Below are 24,861 nucleotides of genomic sequence, written 5' to 3'. Positions count from 1 at the left end.
GGGGGGGCTGGGGAAGCCCAAAGAAAAAAAAAGTCCGTAATGAAAGATTCCCAAACAATGTAAATTCTAAAGAATCCTAAACCTAAAGCACAAGGCAATTTTTAATTTTGCCCAAAAAAAAATATTAATTACAATTACAAGTATATCCAACATATGATGCACTTATAAAGGGTAAAAAAGGCGAATGACATTTCGATAGGGTCTTCGTGCTTTTAATATAGTATAGATATAGATTAACGTTTTACTTTTAGATCATCCGTTTTTATAATAAATAGTTAGATATATACGATTCGCATGTATTCCATTAAATCATTACACAATTTATATAAAAAATATCTTTCTTTCTAATTTTTATAATTTTGAAATTTATTAGGTAATTATAGTACTTTTAGATACAATTAGTTATCTTATTTTAATAAATAGTACTCTTAAATATATTTGTAATTGTTGATTCCTCACTACACAAAAAGATAATTATATAATTTTCAGCTTGTTTGGATGGTTGTTACGTATCGTTTCATAATGTATCGTATCCTACTGTATTGTATTGTACTATATCGTTTGATAAATACAATGTTCGGATAGATTGTGTCGTTTGCCATCGTTTCATGATATCACGCACCAGCAATATGAAGAATAAACTTGCAATATTATAAAGAAAAATTATTATACAGGGTAAAAATATTATATAAAAAGATAGGGTAAATGATAAAATAAAATTATTTAGTAATAATGAAGGGTGAGATTGAGAGAAAAGACAAGGTAACGACGCGACCACACCAAATCGGTCGTTACATAAAGTGGCACAATTCGTCGTTATGTAACGACAGATTTAACGATACGATACAATAAAATTTAAGTAACGATCAAAACAGACATCGCATTTGAAGTAACACTACAATACAATACAATGGGCAACAACCATCCAAACAAGCTGTTAGCGGTTAAAAAATGATCACTCATTCTAAAGCATAAGAAAGAAAAAAAAGAAAGAAAGAAAGAAACAAAATCTTGAAAATATTATCTTTCTCTTAATGATTATTTACGTACATAAAAAAAATAGAAAAAATTTAGAATTTAAAAACTTTCCTGAATATTTCTAATGTGTTCAAAACTTAAAAATTAATATAGAATGTATTATTGTTATATTAAATAATTCTAATAAGAATATAATTTATATAAGATAAATTTTAGTTAATTTTAAAGTTTCAAATATTAGGGCTTTATATGGTTCAAAGTTAATTTTAAATTTTTAAATATTAGAAAAATAAACTACAATTTTGTCAAATATAAAAAATATTTTTGAAAGACGCCACATGTAGATTTCTTCAGTTCATTAAACAAAGCAATTCAAAAAAAACTGAACAACATGAAATAAGAATTCTATCTCTAATTAAAATAACCGACAATAACTCAAAAATTACGACATCAGTATATGATGATACAATTTGATTTAGCGGTTAATTCAGAAATAAAATTGCACCACTATTATTACAGAATAAAAATCAACGCATCGTCAATTGTTCGTGAATTTGACTAACTTAAAAATACAATTTGATGTGACGGTGTAAACATAATACATCATTAATTTTTAACAATTCTGACTAACTTGAAAATATTTTTTCCATTAAGTGAAATAAAAGCTAAATAGTAATGAGAAAAATATGAACGCGAATGAGAGCCTGCAAAAGATCTTCATGGGTTGAATCTTCGGTTGGAAAAATAGAAAAGTGCTTAATAGCCACACATAATCTATGAACAAATAAATACAGACACTTTAACCATGTTTATAGTCCTCTTCAATTTCCATTAGCCCCCTACATACAAAATCGTCTGATATTATGTGTCGTTTACAAAAAAGAAATAATTAAATACATGTGTGAGTTCACGATTTGTTTCTCCAAATATCTCTAAATATATACGGTATAATAAGATGACAAAATGGGTAGCAAAGTGCAAAAAATATAATCAAAAGTTTTAATATGACTCGGTCCATTTCACTCAAAAAATAGAATCAAGTGTCAAATAAGACGACAGGGTTTTAGGCCTTTATGGCTTTTTACAATATTGAATTTAAGAAAATATCTTTTTTAAATCTCTTACGTGTAAAAGATAGATCTTTCATGTATAAAAGCAAATCTCCCATGTGTCAAAAAGAAGACGGGGTCATAAAACTAAAAATAAGTTTATAATGGACCACAAAACCAATTGACTAAAACGATAATAAACATGAACAAATCATAATATGATACATTATGCTATTCCCCTATGAACTTCACTTATTGTTCATAGGACAAAATTTAGATGGATAAAACTTAAATTGCTAGGAGAATCTTCAAGTTCACTAAATATTTTACAATTACTATTTCCTTATCAATTTAGTTTGAGATAGCAAATTTAGGAATGAAATGTTTTTAGTTGAGTGTGTCTTATGAATTATGACAAGACCTTTCCTCAGGTTACACTGACAGAATAAATATGACACCTAGAATTAGAAAAATTCATATTCAAGACAAAAATAAAAAATAAAAACGCACAAGATAATTCATTGATTGGAGGCCACAAACTTTAACTTATCTATCTATATCTATATCTATCTATATTATTATAAAAGCATGAATATAATGTTGGTTTACCAAAATAACCTTAAAATATTGAATGCTTAAACTCACAAAATAGGACATAACGGAAAATAATACAAGTTAAGATGAAGACTTGTTATATTAAAAGCACGAAGGCCCTTAGCGAAATGTCGTTCGCCTTTATTACCCTTTAAAATATACAGTTCACATTGGACAATATAGTAATTTAAGTACTTCATTAATATTTAAAAGTATTCATTTACTTAATTTTGTATTATTTTGGTATATTTTGCTATAAGTATTTGTTAGTAAATTTTGCCTTAATTATTTGGTATAATTTTTCTTCACGTTTCTCACAAAAGGAAATTTAATAAATCAATTTTTCTTCAAGTTTCTTAAACAAGGAAAGTTAATAAAAAAAAATTCCTACACTTTCAGTATTTGTTTTATTTTGTTTTGTTTTTTGAACCGACAGATTCACTTGGTTTATTGGAGTTGGTAAAATTCCCTTTATTCTTTGGAGTAGTAAATATTTGGTAAATTTCTTGTACACTAGGAAAGTTAATAACTTTTTTTCCTAAACTATTAGTGCTTCGTTCAACTCTCAATATTTGTTAAATTATCTAAACTAGGAAATCTTGTGGTATTAGATTCTCCACGAGCATATTATTCTTTTTATGTGTCAAATTGTGTACCATAATACTTCTATAAAAGAAGCTACAATGTCATAATTTAATCATCAAAGTTCGCCCCATTCCAATGTCACGATTTCAGGTGTTGTTCTTTTACTAATATCAACATCTTTTGCTACTTCGTATTTTGCAAGCACGTTTGCATGCACCTATTTTTAGTGTTGTATCAATAATTTTTTTTTATTGTTGCATCAATAATTTTTTGTTATGTAGTTTTTGTTTCATGTTTTTTGACTTGGCTAATTTCACATCTCACATAATTTACAAATTTATTACAGGTTATTGAAGAATTGCAATTCATCATAGAAAATCGGTTAGACATTCGGTCTAAGTCTTATCTCCTAAATATTAGTATTATTTATTTTCTTTGTTGTATAATTATAATACTTATAATTTGTCACGACCCCAATCCCGGTCGTGATGGCGCCCAACACTAATGCTAGGCAAGCCCGACCAATTAAATACTCTCAACCCAAATACGCAATCCGTTAACAAGTAATACGATTGAAATAGCAAATATCAAGGTTCCAATCCGAATCCAAATAAAATAGTATGGAAAATAATAACGAATATCCAAACATTCCCCAATAGATCTGGAGTCACGAGTCTAGAGCCTCGATGTAACAGAGTAATATATCCATAGTAATAAAGAAGTCTAGGATATGGAAAGGCAAATGAAATAAAGGGGAGGAGTCGGGTCCTGCGGACGTCAGGCAGCTACCTCAACAACTCCTGAAAATAACTTCATGAAAAACAGCAAACAGCTCCACTAAGTCTCCGGAGCACCTGAATCTGCATACATGGTGCATGGAGTAAAGTGAGTACTTCCAACTCAGTGAGTAATAAACATATATAATGGCTGAAAGTAAGAAATCCCGAAATATTACAATATAAAGCTATAATCAACGATTCAGCACGTTAAACGATGAAACAACAGCAGACAATGACAATTAAGACCAACAGATATAAAATGTATGAATGCAATGCAATGCACATGACCGCTGCGGCGAGCAGCCCGATCCATTTGGGTACCCGTGCTCACTGTGGGGGTTCAGACTCCGGAGGGGCTCCTACAGCCCAAGCGCAATATCATCGTAGCATTCGCTGCGGCGTGCAGCCCGATCCACACTCAGTCCAGATGTATATATATATGCATGCAAGCCACTCGGGCACAGTCTGATTAATCATCTTAGTTTCAATTATTAGGAATTATAGAGCTAAGTGTTTAAATCTTTATTTGTTTACTAATCATTTCGAGGTAGTGTCTAGCTCAGGACTGATATCATGAAATATGCTAAGCATCATGGAAACAGTGATAAGGATCCCTGAAGGATGCACATGATAGGCACAAAGCCCCAAACAAATTCATAAAATCCAAGTAGGATGATTACCAAACAATTTCTAGTCAAGAACACAGTACGAACATCAATCGGAACAGACTAGGTCACAATCCCCAGTCGCAATCGACCCCGCACTCGTCATAGAGTATGTGTCTCGCCTCAATATAGCGTCACAATGTGACATACCGGGGTTTCAAACCCTCAGGTCATCATCTACATCTATTACTCACCTCAAGCCGGCCACAAGTCTAGCTCGCTATGCCTTTGCCTTTCGAATCAACCTCTTCGCACGCCGAATCTGATTAAAACCACAACGAATGCATTACAATAGGCTAAAGAAACATAACCCAATCGAAAAGACTCGAAAAACACCAAAATTCACGAAGTTGGCAAAACCCGAGCCCCGGGCCTACTTCTCGAAAAATTACGAAATTTACATCACTGGATTCCTCGTCTCGCCACGAATCTACACATACCAATTTTACCAAANGGACTTATTTTCAAGAAGCGCAAGAAGTCCAAGAAGCTCAAGATTGATTTCAAGAAGCCAAGATTATTTCCTTCTTAAAATAGGATTTATTTATTCCTCTTAGAATAAGGATTTTCCTTTTAGTAGGATTCTAGTTTCTTTTCCTTGTAGAATAGGGATTTTACTTTTCTTGTCTTATGAAATTTCAGTCAAGATAGACTTTTGAATCACTCCATTTGACCTTATAATGAAGGAGATATATTGGTTTCAATATTTGAAAATAGTGCAGATTTTTAAATACGAAGTCAGTGGCAATTTCGTAATTAATCTGAAAAATCTGGCAACCCAATTCTTAGTAAAATAATCATAAAATCCTCATCCGATGTCCAAATTCGATGATTCTTTTTGCTACAGATCTGTAATCACGATACGGATCTAATGCTTCAACCAAAATAGAAATCGGAGCTCATTTGTTCAATGTGGTACCATTTATGCTTGAAGAAACGACGTCGAAACATAAGAAAAACGAGCGCAACACAATCCAATTTTATCCAAAACTCATCTGAGCCCCTCAGGACCCCGTACGAACATATCAACAAGTCCCATAACATAACAGACTTACTCGAGGCCTCAAATCACGCATGACAACATCAAAATGAAAAAACACACCTCAAATCAAACTTAATGAACTTTCGACTTCCAAAAACTCGCGCCGAAACATATCAAATCAACTCGGAATAAACACTAATTTTGCACACAAGTCCTAATACGTCATATGGAGCTACTCGTGCCCCCAAACTACCGAGCGAAGTGCAAATGCTCAAAACGACCGTTCGGGTCGTTACAGACACATAGGCAAGCATCTTACCATCACCTCAATACTGTGCGATAACAACTCATGAGCATCATAGCAACCTCTGCATAGCCTCGAAGCTCTCAGAAGTACAGCTACTGGGCTAAAATGACAGAATATCCTTCCGCAAGGCGACAACAATTGCCCAATCAACTACGCATGGAGGAACATCCCACACCGCATCTGTAGTACCATTACAATTCCTCAATTCTCGATTGATAGCAAGCGTTTCACGTCGCATAAGATGGAATAGGAAGAAATACAGGCATAAGCCTCAAAGGAATCAAATCACCCGATGAGGAATCAAGAAGGGAAGTGCTCCTAACAGCCCTGTAGCCTCTCGAAGATAAGTACAGACGTCTCCGTACCGATCCGCAAGACTCTACTAGACTCGCTCAAGACTTGTGAGACCGATGTGAACCTAGTGCTCTGATACCATGTTGTCACAATCCAAAATCCATTAAAGTTTGTGATGGTGTCGGACACCACTGTCAGGCAAGCCAACACTGAGTAGTTATTAAATCCTCATTTTTATATTTTCGAAATCATAAATTCTCTTCAATTTAACTAGTAAAAAGATGAATTTTAGAGAATAATTAATATGTTTTCCAATTTCAATACTGAATATCACATAATCATCCCAGTACCCGGTGTCACAAGTGCATGAGCATTTACTAAAAAATAAAATAAAATACAATAACTGTCCGAATACAAATCTGGACAGAAAAGAAAGTACAAGTACTCTTAAGGAGACTCTGTTGATTGCGAATCATCTCATAAGATGCAGCTCACCTAAGTCCCCGTATGAACCACGCCGTTGCGCCCACAAGGCCACTACACATATGTGTGCATGTACAACAAAATGTACAGCAAGTAACGTATGAGTACGAAAACAACGCGTACCTAGTAAGTATCCAGTCTAATCTCGAGAAGTAGTGAGGAGAGGTCGACTCCGACACTTACTATGGCCAACAATAATGTACCGAGAATATGATAAATTATGGATTTTATAAGGTAACTGTAAACTCAATAACATGAAGTAGGTAAACAATTCTTTCGATTTCCAAATTTATTTTCATTTAACAATTTATATCTCCGGCCAATGAGGCCACATCAACTATCAATAATTCCAAAATAATCAATTAAGTCATGCGCAAATCATGCCGAGGTCGTACGGCCCGATCCAACATATTATTTAATTGTGCACTGCCAGAGGGTCGAACGGCACGAACCATAGATGCATCTATTTAATTTGCCGAGGCGTTCGGCCCGTTCCACAACAAGAGAAAACACAATCAAACAATCAATCAAGAATTTATCAAGGAGCAATTATCCAAGGAATTGTCAGTCCTCTTTTAACGGTCAAGAAAACGAAGTTTAACCTTTTAGAAATTTGTTTACCAAGTTCGATAAGATTTAAGCAATTTAAAATTGACAACAAGGTTACAAATATCGCAAGTATAGCATGCTTTTGGGTCTTAGACAACCCGGACTTAAGAACAATAGTAGCTACGCACGGACTCTCTTCACCTCGCGCGTACGTAGCCTCCAAATAGAAGCATGTATTAATTTAGTTTACTTATGGGGTAAATTCTCTCTTACAAGGTTAGAAAGGAGACTTACCTCGCTCCGAAGTTCCATAACCGGCTCCCAAGCCCTTCCGACGACTCAAACTGACGCCCAACACTCCAAAACTAGTCAATAATTATGTAAACCCATTAATATATACTCATTATACTCCTATTCACAACGATTCCCAACTCCGCTTGAAAAGTCGATAAAATCACCCTCGGGTCCACGTGCCCGGATTCCGAAAATTTTCGAAGATAAACTTTACCTATAACCCACGAACTCAAATAGATAATTTATTTCCAATCCCATGCCCAAATTGATGGTCAAAATCCAAAAATACCAATTTCTAGATTTTTCTTAAAAATTCCAAATTTTCTATAATTTTTCATGTCTAAATCCATATATAAACCTTGTATTTAACTCAAAACTAGTAGAAATCACTTATCTCTTGATGATGATGGAACCCCTCTCAAAATGCTCTCAAAAATCGCTTAAGACCAATTGGAAAATGAGGGAAATGGGCTAAGCCTCATAACAAAAAGCCCTTGGCTCAGATGCAGATGTCGCATTTGTGACATCTGGCTCGCACATGCGATGGTCCCATTTGCGACAAAAGTATTGCAAATGTGAAGCCAAGTTGTCCCTGCTCAGGTCGCATTTGCGACCAAGATCTTCGCAAATGCGAAGAGGACAGTCATCACAAATGCGATAATTACTTCGCAAATGCAATCTTTCCCTCAACAGCCCCATGTTCGCAAATGCGAACTTTACCTTTGCAAATGCGATCACACTAGAACCAGCAATCCAATTTCTTCACCAAACACTCCGAAGCTACTTCGAAACTCACCCGAGCCCTCGGGGCTCCAAACCAAATACCCACACAAGTCTAGAAACATAACACGAACTTTGAGGCCTTAAATTCAGGAATCGCATCCCAATTCAAGCTTAATGAACTTTAGAACTTCAAACTTCTACATTCGATGCCGAAACCTATCAAATCACGTCCGATTGACCTCAAATTTTGCGCAGAAGTCACATTCGACTTTACGGACCTACTCCAACTTCCGGAATCGGAATCCGACCCCGATATCAAAATGTCCAAAATGATCTAGGGACCCCCAAATCCACTTCCGTACGCGCCCCCAATACCAGAATCACCATAAGGAGCTATTCCCAGACTCGAAATCCCAAACGGACATTGATAACATAAAATACACCTCCACCCCAAATTCTTGAAATTCTTCCAAAATGCTAACTTCCATAATAGGCGCCGAAACGCTCCCAAGTCATCCAAAACCGAATCCGGACATAAGCCCAAGTCCAAAATCATCATACGTTGAAACTTTCAAATCCCAAATCCAAGGTTGTTTACTCAAAAATCATACCTTAGTGAATTCTCCCAACTTAAAGCTTCCAAAATGAGAATTTTCTCTCTAAATCAACTCTGAACTTCCTGAAATTAACTTCCGACCACGCGTACAAGTCATAATACCTGAAGTGAAGCTACTAATAGCCTCAAACTGCCAAACGACGCGCTAGAGCTCAAAACGACCTGTCGGGTCGTTACAAAAAGGACTGATATTAAATTAATATTTTTTCAAAAATAACTTAGAAATGTATTAAAAGACATCCGAAGTTGTTGTTTGTTAAAGTAAATTTAAAAAATAGAGAAATAATTAATAAATTCATTTAGAATACATAATGTTGTCTTCTCCTATCTTATTATTGTTTCAAGTTCGTAATTTTACCAATTTGACGCTAGATATTATACTATAGTTAATTTTTTCTAGTGTCTAAATATTTTTAGCACCACTCCCTTATAGAAATATATTTATGTACCCTATGGGGTCTTTTGGTTCACAAAAAATTATACTTGTATGATAATGCGGAAATTATAATAAGAAACAAATTTTATTAGATATACTTTCTATTTATAAATATTTGGTTCATTTGATTAAAAATAGAAAATATGGAGTATAACATAAAAATTATATTTGATTTTTTCATATATAAACTTGGATAAAATTTTATTTTTGACTTTAATATTGGTTTTCTTAAAGGATTTTGGAATAAGCACTTTGGAGAAGGATATTTTGATCATTTAATTATTTTAACCTGAGATAGCTAATTTTTAAATTATTATCCCACATGAATGTAGAATAAAAATAATAGCTAAATAAGATTATGGTATAACCATTTTTGCAATTTCTTATACCGAAAAAAATTCTAACCAAACATGAAATTTAATAATGTCATATTATATCTTAGATTGTTATCCTTCAATTTTGTCTGATATGAAATTTATTTTTAATTTTTTAAAATTTTGAAAAACTATATCTATTTTTTTATATTATTGAGTATAATTTTCAAAATATTACACGTAAAATTGATGAAGAGGAAATACTTAACTATTTGTTCTAATAGTTGAATGTAACTTTTAAATATTATACCGACAGACAATGAGGAGAATTATTATTTGAATATGAAGGGAGTTCAAATATTATATGAAAGTGTATTATAAATTATCTATTTTTATTTATCTATATCTAAATTTATATTATATTAAAAGCACGAAGGCCCTTAGCGAAATGTCGTTCGCCTTTATTACCCTTTAAAATATACAGTTCATATTGGACAATATAGTAATTTAAGTACTTCATTAATATTTAAAANTCAAACAACGCTAAAACCATCAAATCACATCGAATTCAAGCCTAAGTTTCTTAAAAACTTCCGAATTATGCATTCGATCAAAAACCCAACCAAACGACGTCCAAATGACCTAAAATTTTACCCGCACATCCAAAATCACCTAGCGAAGTTACTGCAACTCTCGAAATTCCATTCCGACCCCCGGATCAAAATCCCACCTACCAACCGGAATTCGCCTAAATTCAACCTCCGCCAATTCAAGCCTAATTCTACACCGGACCTCCAAATTCAATTCTGATCGCACTCCTAAGTCACAAATCACCTCCCGAAGCTAAACGAATCACCGGAATTCACATCCGAGCCTTCTAACTAATAAGTCAACATTCGGTTGACTTTTCCAAACCAAACCCTCCTTAAAGAGGCTAAGTGTCTCATTTCCTATCCAAACCAATTCAATTCAACTCTAACTCACCCGTTGCTGATAATAAAATATGAAAGAGCAATAAATGGGGGAAACGGGGCTGTAATACATGAGACGACGGGTTGGGTCGTCACATAATTGCTATGCCAGCTCAAGTTGTTTTTTTTAAAAAGAATTAAAAATTAGACTATCTGCTTTAATTCTGTGTTATATTAATAATACATGATTTACATTATTGCAATTCCATGCTCGAATCACTCAGATTTCAACAATTACATCCGTTCAGGTAAACAATCTTCCTTATATCATAAAAATAATCAATTATTGAATTAGTCACTTTGATAACTTATAAAACTCTTATGCATGCTTTGTTTTAGGTACACTTGCAATGGCCAGTGAAAAGGAATTGTTAGACCAATGTGTCCCAATTAATAGTCTAAGAGTATCTGATTCATGTTGGGTAATACGAGTGTTAGTGTTTGGGAGTGAAATAGTAAAAGAGTTCAACAATAAAACAAATCAAGGCACCCGAAAAATTGTGACATTAGTTGACAAAGAGGTAATTAATTGTTATTTTATATCAATATTTTATTTCATGTCTTTTCATATTATAGTTTTAACCATCAGATTAACTTACAGTAAAAATTTTTATAGGGCACAAAAATTTACGTTACACTTTTCAATGGTTATATTGAGTTGTGGGAAAATTATTTACAACAAAACAAGATTTGTTATATCATAAACGGACGTATCAATAGTACAAATCCTAATTTTCAATCAGTGCACAAGGAGCTTGAGATTGGATTTAAGAAAAATACGTTAGTTAAAGAAAGCAATAGTCACTTTTCGACCATTGGTTTTTCAAATAATTTTATTTCATTCGATGAGGCATCAAAGTGCACCAATGGAACAATTTTTGGTAAGTTGTTTAGATTTCATCCCGTAATCTTTCACTAAATATACAAACAATATTTTATTTCTATTCTCCTTATTAATTTTTGGGTAATATACATATAATTGTTTTGATATTCTTTTTAGATATAGTTGGAATTTTAGTGGATGTTAAACCCTCCATTGGAGAAGGTTCAAAGAAAAGAAGGGAGATAGTGCTTATCAACGAGATGTAAGTTGGTAGTTTTAGTTCAATATGTTAAATGTTTCTTCGTAATTAAGATGTTAATGGTTTAATATATTTAATTTTAATTTCAGGGTTGATAGAAAGACTGTAACCTTATGGAATGATTTCTCAGAGATAGATGGTCAAGAGCTACAAAAATTGATTGATGAAAAACCTGTTGTTGCGGCATGTGATGTTAGGAAAACATTATATAGAGGTAATATATCATGAACTTTGGTATTTTTTGTAAATTGCTTCCACGTGAGGATAATCCATGTTATTTTCAGCTATATTTTTTTGACATGGACACTGAATTATGCAATCGGATTTCAAAACTGCAAGAAGCCAACTTATCTGAGGAAGTTGTGAAAAAAATTAGGCAGCTAATGGATGGGAATCCTTATGCACAATTTTTTTGCCAGCTAAAGGATCATTCAAGCTTCCAAGATTTACAGATTCGAATTGCTGCCAATGCTACACTGGATCAACGTGTCTAGAACAAATCATCAGTAGATCAAATTGCTGGAATTTGGATAGATGGAAACAATCCAAATGTACATTCGATAGAGAGATTATTGTTCATGAGCATTCCGGCAACAAACATAGAGTCAAATATTATTATGGTTGCTATGACCCACTCCAATATTGTGACGACCCGACCCGTCGTCTCATGTATTACAGCCCCGTTTCTCCCATTTACTGCTTCTTCATTTTTCATTATCAGCAACGAGTGAGTTATAGTTGAATTGAATTGGTTTGGATAGGAAATGAGACACTTAGTCTCTTTAAGGAAGGCTTAAGTTGGAAAGGTCAACCGGACGTTGACTTATGAGTTAGAAGGCTCGGATGTGATTTCGGTGATTCGGTTAGCTTCGGGGGATGATTTGTGACTTGGGAGTGCGATCAAAATTGATTTTGGAGGCCCGGGGTAGAATTAGGCTTGAATTGCCGACGTTAGTATTTTGGCGAATTCCGGTGGATGGGTGAGAATTTGATCCAGGGGTCGGAATGGAATTCCAAGAGTTGCTGTAGCCTCGTTAAGTGATTTTGGATATGTGTGCAAATTTTCAGGTCATTCGGGCATCGTTTGGTTGGGTTTTTGATCGAATGCGTGTTTCGGAAGTTTTTAAAGAATTTAGGCTTGGATTTGATGTAATTTGATGGTTTTAGCGTTGTTTGACGTGTTTTGATGATTGGAACAAGTTTGAATGATGTTTAGGGATGCATTGGTACTTTTGGTTGAGGTCCCGGGGGCCTCGGGGTGAGTTCGGATGGTTAAACGGAGAGTTTTGGAATTTGCATATTGCTGAAGCCTGCTGCAGCTGGTATATTCGCTTCTGCAAGTCTTGGACCGCAGAAGCGGACACGCTTAAGCGATGGATTTACCGCAGAAGCGGTGAAGAGTCCTGGGCGCTGGTTTCGCAGAAGCAGGTGAGCGATCGCAGAAGCGGTCCTTGAGGGCTTGGCAATTTCCGCAGAAGCGAGAGGCAGTCTGCAAAAGCGGACATCGCAGGAGCGGTTTGCGACCGCAGAAGCGATCCTGGGGATTTTAAGTTAGACCGCAGAAGCGGTTATTTTGACGCAGAAACGGGAACTGCAGGTGCGGCATATTAACCGCAGAAGCGGAAAAACGGTCTGGGTTTAAGTGAACAGTGGTTCACGAATTTGAAAGAGAAGAAAAATATTTTGGACTTCGGCTTAGGCGGTTTCTTGGGCAATTTTGAAGAGAATTCGAAGGGGATTCATCAGGTATGAGCTATTGGACTCGGATTATGTTTATATAGTGTAAAATCATGGATTGAACACTGAAATTTAAGGGATTAAATGCTAAAAATGGAGGTTAGGGCTTGAAACTTAAGAGAGCTTAAATTGATGATTTGAGGGGTTAAATGGACTCCGATTCTTGTGAGTTTGATATGTATAGACTCGTGGCGAGATAAGGATCATTTTTATGTAAAGTTTTCTGGATTTCGAGAAGTGGGCCCGGGGCTCAGGTTTTGTTAATTTCGCGATTTTCGATATTTTTCGAGTCTTTTCGATTGGGTTATGTTTCTTTGGCACATTGTAACGTATTCGTTGTGGTTTTGGCCAAGATTCGATGCGCGAGGAGGTTGATTCGAGAGGAAAGGGCATTGCGAGCTAGTCTTCGGCCGGCTAGAGGTGAGTAATAGATGTAGATAATGACCTGAGGGCTTGAAAACCCGGTATATCACATTGTGACGCTATATTGAGGTGAGACACGTACTCTATGACGAGTGCGGGGTCGATTGTGACTGGGGATTGTGACCTAGCCCGTTCCGATTGATGTTCGTACTGTGTTCTTGACTAGAAATTGTTTGGTAATCATCCTACTTGGATTTTATGAATATGTTTGGGGCTTTGTGCCTATCATTTGCATCCTTCAGGGATCCTTATCGCTGCTTCCATGATGCTTAGCATATTTCATGATATCAGTCCTGAGTTAGACACTGCCTCGAAATGTTTAGTAAATAAATAAAGGTTTAAACACTTAGCTCTATAATTCCTAATAATTGAAACTAAAAAATGAACAATTTGACTGTGCCCGAGTGGCTTGCATGCATATATATATATATATATATATATATATATATATATATATATATATATATATATATATATATCTGGGATTGAGTGTGGGATCGGGGCTGCACGCCGCAGCGAATGCTACGATGATATTGCGTTTGGGCTGTAGGAGCCCCTCCGGAGTCTGAACCCCCACAGTGAGCGCGGGTACCCAAATGGATCGGGCTGTGCGCCGCAGCGGTCATGTGCATTGCATTGCATTCATGCATTTATACCTATTTGTCTTACTTGTCCTGGTATTGTTGTTGTTCCACCGTTTTATGTGCTGAATCGCTGATTATAGCTTTATATTGTAATATTTCGGAATTTCTTACTTTCAGCCATTGTATATGTTTATTACTCACTGAGTTGGAAGTACTCACTTTACTCCCTGCACCTCGCGTGCAGTTGCAGGTATTGTTCACCCGGTAGCAGGTTATAGCTGATTGAAGGTATTACTATTGTAGCTGAGTAAGGTGACCGCCAGCGTTCGCGGTACCGGATGTTGTCTTTAGCATTCCAGAATTTATTTTTTGTATAATATTGGCCCAGTAGTTGTAATCAGTTTCCTTAGATGCTCGTGACTTGTGACACCCCGGTCGGGTAGTAATTAACGGTTTCTAATGCCATTAAGTTGTATCTTCTATTCATTTATGTTTACAAATTATTAGTGAAAGGATTTAGGTTAGTTGGCTGGCCTTGTCTTCACAAGAGGTGCCATCACAACCGGGTATGGGAATTGGGTCGTGATAAGTTGGTATCAGAGCCTAGGTTACTAGGTCTCACGAGTCATGAGCAGGTTTAGTAGAGTCTCGCGGATCGGTACGGAGACGTCTGTATTTATCCTCGAGAGGCTGCAGAACCTTTAGGAAAACTTCCCATTCTTGGAATTCTTATCGTGCGTACTTGATTCAGCTTGAGATATAACTCTTGAAATTCCTTCCACACGTCTGTATGCGCACGTGAGCGCTCAGTATTATATGTGCCTTGATGGTTTGTGATTCCCCGATCGAGGGGCGAGATGTAATCTTCGTGAGTACGTTGGGCCAGTCTGGAGGACTTGAGGCCGGATCCTTGCCTATGGCTTGAGCACCGAGGTGCTGATTGTGTAAGCAAGTGTTTTGAACTTATATGTTCAGTATTGCCCCTATTAGCCGGAATGGTGGTTTGGTATTCATGTGATGAGTATGTTAGTACTGCGAGATGTAATTATATGACTTGGTAGTGACGAAGAAGTCTGCAGGATAATAGATGAACTGTTAAGTGATTCCACTCCTATTGTGGATTGATGTGTAGCCCGAATTATGGGCGCGTGAAGAACATTATCGTACCTCCTAGTTGGGAAGTGAAAAGGAAGAAGAGATGAATATCAGTGATGAGTGAATAAAAGGGGATTACATAGATGGAATAGTTGATAGTAGACGTATCGGTATGGTAAGTATGATTAATTCTTCGTATTGTGTTCAAGGTAATGAGCTTTTACCGGTGTTTTGCAGCAAGGCTCTTTGAGTTTTGCAGCTTGTTAGCTTGGTTTGGGTAGAGGATTTAGTCCTGGCAGTTTAGCTTTGTCAATGAATTGGGAAGAGAGTTCTTGATGGAGTTTTACCGTGGTTTAGAGACGTATATATTACCTATGGGCCATGCGAGCATGGAGGTAATAGTGCTTCTCTTTAGATGGATTGATGGAGAGTTCTTGACTAAGGAATACATTAGATGTTTGTGGTTTAGAAAACAGCGGAGATAGAGTTCTCATGTTATTCCTAGTGTTGTTATGGTATAGCGGTAATGTTGTGGAGAATTTGAAGATTTTCGTGTTCAAGGTTTTTCGGTTTCATTTCATAATGGAAGTCATTAAATTCTAAGCAGCATGGGCGTTGCAGTGATTAAAGAATCGATCTTCAATAGTTAAGGAAATGGTATTGCCAACCATAGTGATTTTGAACGGGGGTATATGTTCCGACGTAAAAAGGGCAATGTGATTGTAAACTGATAATTACTTCGGTAGTGTTGCGGCATTTGGGATGACTGTGATATCCTGAGTTTGTTTGATGGACAGGGAAACTTTCTAGAACTTTCGTGGATGATTGGGTTACTTGAGGTGTGATATGTAGTTCGTACGCGGCCAATTTGGAGATAGGTTAGTGATTTGATGTGTATATGGAGTTGGAGACTAGGAGTTCCTCCGTGTTCAGGCTATGCAGTTGTTGTAAATTGTGTGTAATCGCAACCGTCTAGCGGTTATTGGGAATTAGAGGCCCGAGTGAGAATCTTTCTTTGCCTGAGTATGCCATAATTTTGGATATGATATTGGACTTGTAGGCTGGTTTGTCTCAGTGTTGGGCTTATTCTAACTATTTGTCTACGGGCTAGTGCCGAATGCCACGGTTTGAGCGGCAAAGGTGCATTGGATTATGTTCTTACAGAGTGGTATAAGTTTTCAAAAGATGCAGCGGACGGCTGAGAAGGATGCTTTTCTTAATGGGCATTCGTGATGGATGTCAGTGCAGGGGTTTCTACCATTGTTTAGTTCGGTTAATTGAGTGACGTTTTCGGATGGGCATTTTTTTTTTGTGGCCGGGCATGTCGCGGGTGAGATGGCGATTTCGGATTTATTTGGTGCGGGCACCGTATGCCGTACGGCTCCAGCAGGAGTTATGAGTAGTGGAAGGAGCCGCTCCAGCTTCTTGGTGTTGAGTTCTGTGGCAAGGCTGATGTGGCTATGTTTTTGGCTCTGCGTTTAGCTTGGTTGGCCCGAATTATGTTTGATTGAGGGATTAGGTTGATTCGTCGTTATTGAGCTTGTTAGTGATCTGGGGAGATCTATGAGTTGCTTTTTCTGTGCTGTGAGGCGTTATTGATTGTTGGTTATGGGCACACGTGGTGCAGATCTATTTGGGGATTCATATGGAAGTACAGCGGGAAGAGTAATCGGTGTTTTGCTCGGGTAAATGGTAGTGTGGGTTATGACCTATCAGGGTGGCGTGTCGATGTTTGTTTATTTCACCGTGGGGTGATGATTGCCTCTTGGTTCAGAGACATCAAATTGTTGTGTGGCTGTCGAATTGTTGATCACGTGTCTTGAGGTGCTCATGTGTAACAGTGTTCGGATAGGAGATCGCGCATTGTAGCGAGGTCTGCGTTGGTTATGACCTTTTCGGGGGTAGATTCAAGTGTTCTATTTCTATGATATGAGACGGGGTCTCAGCTTATGTTTGTGATGATACTGATGAGCTTGAATACAGCTCTTTTGTTTTAGTTATTTTCCTGATTTGAGTATATTAGTTCGTTTCTTGTTGGTACGGCTATTATGCAAGTTTATGGCTTTAGGCCTGTATTGAGGTGTCACAATTCACCAGAGTGGTGTGTTGGATTCGAGGTGATCGTTGGGGTCACTAATGAATACGAACGGATTTGATTGCAGCTTGTTAGAGAGATATATAAGGTATGGCCGGAAATTCTGTTGTGATATTAGTCAAGGGAAGTGTTCATGGAATGGTGATTTGGGAATGGTTACGGTTATATCGCCGTGTTCATTTGTTATTGGCAGTTATATGGAAGTGTTCGGAATAAGACTTTAGACTAATAAAAGGTTTTCTATCGGTATTTGGTTATTATGGGCAACTGCTGTAATTAGAGGGCTATCGTTTCGCAGTGTTTTGGATTATTGGTATATTCATATGATTTCACTGAGGTTGCAAGTATGGGTTATTACAGCTGGTCGGGTTTATTCTTGTTATAGATGTGAGTTCTGATATTGTGTATGATTTCGGAAAGTTGCCAATGTGTTTCTTATGTTTTATGGTTTAAAATGCCGGTTGAGAATTTCGGCTATATTGTGTTGTCCTATATGAATAGGGTGGCGTGAGATCACCCCGGGTATTATGTTTGGTAAAGTTAATTCACTGTTGGTTAGCTTCTAGGACAACTCTGGGTACGCTCGAGACGAGCGTGGTTTAAGTTGGGGGGTATGTGACGACCGACCGTCGTCTCATGTATTCAGCCCCGTTTCCCCATTTACTGCTTCTCATGTTTCATTATCAGCAACGAGTGAGTTATAGTTGAATTGAATTGGTTTGATAGGAAATGAGAACTTAGTCTCTTTAAGGAAGGATTAAGTTGGAAAAGGTCAACCGGATGTTGACTTATGAGTTAGAAGGCTCGGATTGTGATTTCCGGTGATTCGGTTAGCTTCGGGGAATGATTTGTGACTTGGGAGTGCGATCGGAATTGATTTTGGAGGCTCGGTGTAGAATTAGGCTGAATTGGAGGTTAGTATTTTGGCGAATTCCGATGGATGGGTGAGAATTTGATCGGGGTCGGAATGGAATTCCGAGTTTGTTGTAGCTTGTTAAGTGATTTTTGGATATGTGTGCAAATTTTCAGGTCATTCGCGACATCGTTTGGTCAGGTTTTTCGTCGAATGCGTGTTTCGGAAGTTTTTAAAGAATTTAGGCTTGGATTTGATGTAATTTGATGGTTTTAGCTTGTTTGACGTGTCTTTGATGTTGGAACAAGTTTGAATGACGTTTAGGATGCATTGGTCTTTTGGTTGAGGTCCCGGGAGCCTCGGGGTGAGTTGGATGGTTTAAACGGAGAGTTTTGGAATTTGCATATTGCTGAAGCCTGCTGCAGCGGTATATTCGCTTCTGCGAGTCTTGGACCGCAGAAGCGGACACGCTTAAGCGATGGATTTACCGCGAGACGAGTGAAGAGGCCTGGGCGTGGTTTCCGCAGAAGCGGTGAGCGATCACAGAAGCGGTCCTTGAGGCTTGGCAATTTTCGCAGAAGCGAGAGGCAGCTCGCAAAAGCGGACATCGCAGGACGGTTTGCGACCGCGAAGTGTCTTGGGGATTTTAAGTTAGACCGCAGAAGCGGGGTTACCACGCAGGTGGCCATATTAACCGCGAACGGAAAAATGGTCTGGTTTAGTGAACAGTGGTTTCAGAATTTGAAAGAGAAGAAAAATATTTTCGGACTTCGGCTTAAGCGGTTTCTTGGGCGATTTTGAAGAGAATTCGAAGGGCTTCATCAGGTATGAACTATTGGACTCGGATTATGTTTATATAGTGTAAAATCATGGATTGAACACTGAAATTTTAGGGCATTAAATGCTAAAATGAGTTAGGGCTTGAAACTTAAGAGAGCTTAAATTGATGATTTGAGGGTCAAATGGATCTCCGATTCTTGTGAGTTTGATATGTATAGACGTGCGTGGCGGAGATAAGAATTTTTGAGTAAAGTTTTCTGGATTTGAGCAAGTGGCCCGGGGCTCGGGTTTTGCTAATTCGCGATTTTCGCTATTTTTTGAGTCTTTTCGATTGGGTTATGTTTCTTTGGCACATTGTAACCGGTATTCGTATGTGGTCTTTGTCACAGATTCGATCGTCGCGAGGAGGTTCAATTTGAGAGAAAGGGCATTGCGAGCTGTCTTCGGCCGGCTAGAGGTGAGTAATAGATGTAGATAGAGACCTGAGGGTTTGAAAACGGTATCACAATTGTGATGCTATATTGAGGCGAGACACGTACTCTATGACGAGTGCGGGTCGATTGTGACTGGGGATTGTGACCTAGCCCGTTCCGCATTAGATATTCTGACTGTGTATCTTGACTAGAAACTTGTTTGGTAATCATCCTACTTTGAGATTTATGAATATGTTTGGGGCTTTGTGCCTATCATTCTCGCATCCTTCAGGGATTTCTCTTATCTGCTTCCATGATGCCTTAGCATATTTCATGATATCAAAGTCCTGAGTTAGACACTGCCTCGAAATGTTTAGTAAATAAACTAAGGGTTTAAAACTTAAGCTCTATACTTCCTAATATAATTGAAACTAAAAATGTAACAATTTGACTGGTTGCCCGAGTGGCCTCATGCCTATGCATTATATATTACTTATTCCTTGATATCAATAATATATAGGATAGAGTGGTGGATCGGCTGCACGCCTCAACGAATGCATACGATGATATTGCGTTTGGCTGTAGGAGCCCCTCCGGAGTCTGAACCCCCACAGTAGCGCGGTACCCAAATGGCATCGGCTGTGGCTGCGCGCCGCAGCGGTCATCGTGCATTCGCATTGCATTCATGATTTATACCTATTTCGTCTATATGCCTGGTATTGTTGTTCGTTTACCATACCGTTTTTATGTGCTGAATCGCTGACTTATAGCTTATATTGGTAATATTTTCCGGAAATTTTTCTCTTAGCATTATATATGTTTTATTACTCACTGAGTTGGAAAGTACTCATCTTTACTGCCACATGTGCACCTCGCGTGATGCAGGTATTGTTCACACGTAGCGGGTTATTAGCTGATGAAGGTAATTACTAATTGTAGCTGAGTCAAAGGTGACCGCCAGCGTTTGCGGCATCGGATGTTGTCTTTAGAATTCCTAGAATTTATTTTTTGTATCAATATTGGGCCAGTAGTTTTGTAGATCAGTTTCATTAGATGCTCGTGACTTGTGACACCTACGGTCGGGTAGTAACTGAGACAGTTTCTAATGAGCCATTAAAGTTGTATTCTTCTTTTTCATTTTATGTTTAAAAAATTGTTAGTGAAAGGATTTGGGTTAGTTGGGTTGGTCCTTGATCATTTCACGAAGACGAGCGCCATCATAACGGAGCCGGGTATAGGGGGAAAGTTGCGGTTCTCGTGACAAATATGCCTCTGCTTTGTTCCAAAATGGAAGAAGGTTGGCTGCCATACCTGTTAAGATCACACAAATATAAATCAAAAAGAGGTGCATAGCAAACATTTGAAGTTTGCGGGAATGTTAAAACCAGAAATGTCCCCTATACACGTAGCAGCTAATGAGGGCGTTTTCACAAAGAAGGAGCCAAGAAGTATAAATATTGCAATTAAATTACGTACATTATATTTTCTTGTTTCTCTTATTTGAATATTACCTACACTAACAGATATGACTTTTATTTTTGTTAGGTGTACGGTCGTGATCTAAATTCATGCGTGTCTTGGTAGAAGTATTATTGCTACAAATTTCAAAAATACGCCCAAAGGAGAAAAGAACCAGATGATACTCATTCGTGTCGGACGGTTATTGTCAACGGTAATAGATAGTTAATTGTGGTTGCATGTACATCAAGTTAGAAAGAACAAGACTGTGAATTCTTTTGAGATTAGAGCATAGCACTACTTAGAAGGGAAATACTTAGCAAGGAATATACAAGTTTAGATAGTATCAATGGACTAGGACGAAGGATAAGAGCGAAATGAAAGTAAAGTCCGAAAGAGTAATATTGTCGGTATAATTACATAGTAGGAAGCGAGGCTTAAGAGTTATGCGAACGTAGTGTATTATGTATGGAATGCAATGGCTTAGGTCTCAACGTTTTTGGAACATGAACCAAGATTTATTTATCACAATATGACATGCTATTAACAAGCCCAAGATTGGCCAGGAGATATAAGATCCAGCGAAAATCTAACATGCGAAGAGACAACTTGCACCAAGATTATAGTACCACAGCACTTAGTAGACTACGTTAGTTTTTTGAGGGCAAAAATATAAACGGCATTTAGAATAGGATCAAGCATTTTCAAGAAAAAAATAAGTTTGGTCCCCTAGTTGCGGCACACTGCTCTATCCGAGTGAGTTTGAAATTCCAAAAAAAGAGGCTACCCACATACACTTTTGATAATACTTGAACAAGCGGTCATCAAATGAGATACACGAGCGAGACCAATATAAGACAAGTCTTAAAATTCTGCAGGAACTTCCTAATGAAAGAAGAAATATTTCACTTCATGCATTGACTTAGTTATCAGCATTAATGATGCATGGCCATTGTTGAAAAAGATATCAGTCACCTAACAATCATGCATGAAGGATGTGTAGTGCAAGAATCACTATCCTAGGCCATTTTAGTAATAAATCGAATACAAGGAAGGATTGGATACCTATTTATAAGAGAGAAATGATGGAAAGACCGTAAATGTTCGTTGGCATGAGAGAGGATATCAATCATGGGTTTTCCACATATATCCTTACTTACAACTAGATACATTGTCATCTGTGAGAGTCTGGGAGGCTCTTGCTTCTGGAGATCGATTACGCAATCAAGTAATCTCACAAGTATAGTAATACGTTAAAGGGCATGATAGGTGTGCTGTTTATATCGAATCAGATGCATGGCGAAAAAAGTAGTTGATGAAATCCAAAATTTTCAAGTACCTACCGTTGGGGTGTGCGTCCGCAAGAACAAGGCAGACATATGAATGGAATTTATGAATTCACATAATCTCAAGTGAAATGCAACCTCCTGTCATTAAACTTTCAACTACATCTCCCGGATAGACAACAGGTAAATATTTTATCTCAACAATAGGTTAATTAAAACTTTTGATGGAAATTAACTAACTAACCAAGTTTTTGAAAATGTCAATATACAGTGTGCTGAGATTGGAGAAGCCAAAATTTGCCAAAAATTGTGATTAGCGTGGCGAATATGCGACACTACCATTTGCTCACTGGAGTATTTTTCGAACATGCTCGAGGGATACTGAAGCACGACAATACTATACAAAGAAATCTTCTAGAGTAATATAATGTGTGGAACTCACAGGGGAAGATAGTAGACAAGAAAGAAAATAAACAAGATCAAGTTTACTTAGGTCGGGAGAGTTTGCTCTGTACACTGACTTCTCTCATTGAAGCATTTTGTCTTGTACCATCGCCTAATGACTGAATCTTTCTCGTTTATCAGGAAAATCTTTATTGATATCAACATAATTGAAAACATATTAGTCTTGTTAGGATTGGGCCACTTTCTGATTTATAAACGCATAATCAACCACAAATAATATGAGCAGGTCTAGGATCTGAATATTATCACAAACCTCGACAGTGCAAAAAAAAGATCTAAGTCCAGGGTAGAAAATTATCACAACATAAGATGTGAGCTTGCAAAATGTATCCAATCGTGAAACTCCAAAGAAAAGCAGGAGGTAGTAAACACTGCAGACAGATGCAGTTTATAGTCCAGAGACAAAAATACAAGTCAGAAGTTATAGTGAAGCTATGCGGGTTGATTAGTCTGTAGCCTAATACACAATTAAGCGAGTCCTTTGGAAAAAACTTATTTACATGATGTCAAAAGAACAGGGCAATGTACTTTAAATTCTAATTTCAAATTTAGAAAGTAACAATAGAATCAGTATAATCTTAGATAGTATTTTCTTCTTCCCGGGGTCCTATTCTTTTACTGCAATATGGCTATATAGCAGTCTATTAGAGTTCGTCATTAAGATTTCTTAAGTTGAACCTCAATTCGCGTTCGTACAAATGATATGATCGAAATAAAATAAGGACATCACAATGACTATGAACTATATGCCCTGAGATCTCATTTCTTTGGAGACATACTTGGCGAACTTTGAAAGTTAACGTGTAAGAAAGATACTAAATTAATGGAAAGATATTTTTTACGCTATGCTAGCATTACAAAAATATTATAGCAAATGTGTATATAGGATGCACAATTAATCAACAAACTATTTTGCACATGTTCTATCAGCAGTTAGAGCCTGGGTTACTAGATGTTTCTTCTATAAACATATTTCAATATCATTCAGCTAGAATATGCATTAAGGACGTGTAACACGAAATTTCAGAATCCAAACATGTTGCTAAAATAACGACACTATTCGTATTATTAAGTAAAAGCGTAAGGAGATATGTTTTTTTGGGCCAGGTCATTCCATGCTGAATAAGGCTATAACATTATATCATATCTATATCGGTCTGCTACCCTGCTGTAATTGTATTCTGGAATGACAATAATAATGATTTACGTTTACTAACAGGTTAAATATAAATTTTAACTAAATGTACTATGTGGTGCTTGATATTCCTAGAGAAGCGCACCAAGTACCTATTTTGAGATTATTGTTGAATAACGTCAGAGCGAACCCTTAATCGTTGTTAAAGACTTGCTAACTGTTAAATTGGCACAAGAACGATTTGATACATTCAAGACTAGACTGCAAAAAGTAAAGCAGGTTTATTAGAATCAGACAAATAGATTTCAGAATGCTTACGTGAAGCGGTCCTCTTCAAAAGGCACATCTAGCGCCTGAGAACATTATTTGCAAACAATTTTTGTTCATTGTAAATCCAACGGACATTAGGAGGCTCTGGGAAAAACCTATTATGAAGATATGTCAGAAGATTTTAGAAAAATACATGGACAATTCTCTGGTGCCTCAACTCCAATGTACGTTGAAAACCGCACTTAATTATTTCTTAGACGAGCATGGGCAAGAAAATTGACAAGTATTGGACTTACCTAAACTTTGATCATGGGAGGGATAATGGTGAATTATCGGATGCAGAAGAATATCGAAGAAAGGGTCCTATAAATGTATGCCGAAATTTTGACTGCAACAATCAAAAACTAAATTTTGAAAAGAACAAGCTTTTCAAGACTATATTAGAGAGAGTCGACCTCTGCAGAGCGGGATTGTTCTTGTGGATGAACCTGAGGAACTGGAAAAACATTCCGATATATCGTACATTGCTTGCACAACTCAGATCCAAGAAGCATGATAGCTTTAGC

Source organism: Nicotiana attenuata, chromosome 3, assembly GCF_001879085.1.
Source record: "Nicotiana attenuata strain UT chromosome 3, NIATTr2, whole genome shotgun sequence".
NCBI classification, from domain to species: Eukaryota; Viridiplantae; Streptophyta; class Magnoliopsida; order Solanales; family Solanaceae; genus Nicotiana; species Nicotiana attenuata.
The sequence above is the reverse complement of the archived record's forward strand: the minus strand, read 5'-3'. Positions refer to the sequence as shown.